The sequence below is a fragment of the Orycteropus afer genome, unplaced genomic scaffold (genome assembly GCF_000298275.1).
Source record: "Orycteropus afer afer isolate SDZICR_OR568_19922 unplaced genomic scaffold, OryAfe1.0 scaffold00813, whole genome shotgun sequence".
NCBI classification, from domain to species: Eukaryota; Metazoa; Chordata; class Mammalia; order Tubulidentata; family Orycteropodidae; genus Orycteropus; species Orycteropus afer.
In genome coordinates this window covers 535687-536472 of record NW_006922400.1, presented here as the reverse complement: position 1 = coordinate 536472, position 786 = coordinate 535687, and positions in this window count along the sequence as shown.

Here is a 786-nt window from a genome sequence, read left to right as displayed (position 1 = left end):
GGGTCTGTGCAATCCTTCTGCCTAGTCCGCCATCTTGCCCCGCCTCTATTACTCATACTTTAAAAAAGGAGCACAATATTGTTTATTGTATTAGCCAATCTGGTATTTAGATGAAAGGTGACCTCCAGGAGTGGTTTCAGTTCCAAATTTAAAGGGTATTTCAGAGTGACAGTCTTAGGGGTTCCTCTAGTCTCCACTGTCCAGCAACTTTGGTCTTATTTTATTTTATTTTAGAGTTTTGTTCTATAATTTTCTCCCATTCTATCCAGACCATCTGTTGTGTCCCTGGTCAGAATGGTCGATAGTGATAGTTGGACACTATTTAGTTCTTTTGGACTCAGGATAGATGAGGCTGTGTTTTATGCAGGCAATTAGTTCTATAGACTAGTTTTGTCTTTGAGTCTTTGGTTTTCTTCTTTCTCTTTTGTGCCAGATGAGTAGCAACCCAAGGAGGGGTTGCTATGAGTTGGATCCGACTCAGTGGCAGTGAGTTTGGTTCACTCTTCCAGCATCTCCCTGGATGGTTATATCAGCACCAAGTTACTTGATCTGCTCATGACTTCTCCAACTTCAGAGTTGTATATCCTGATGATCATCTTTACCTGAAGGTTCCACAGGCACCCCAAACTCAATTCGTCTAATACTAGACTCAATATCCTCACCTATGATTTACCTTAGTTGGTGGTATTAATAGTCTTCCAATCACCTATGCTAAGGCTTAGGATGCATCTTGTATTACTCTTTCTTTCTTACTCTCTATACCTGATCATTTTCAAAATCTTACTG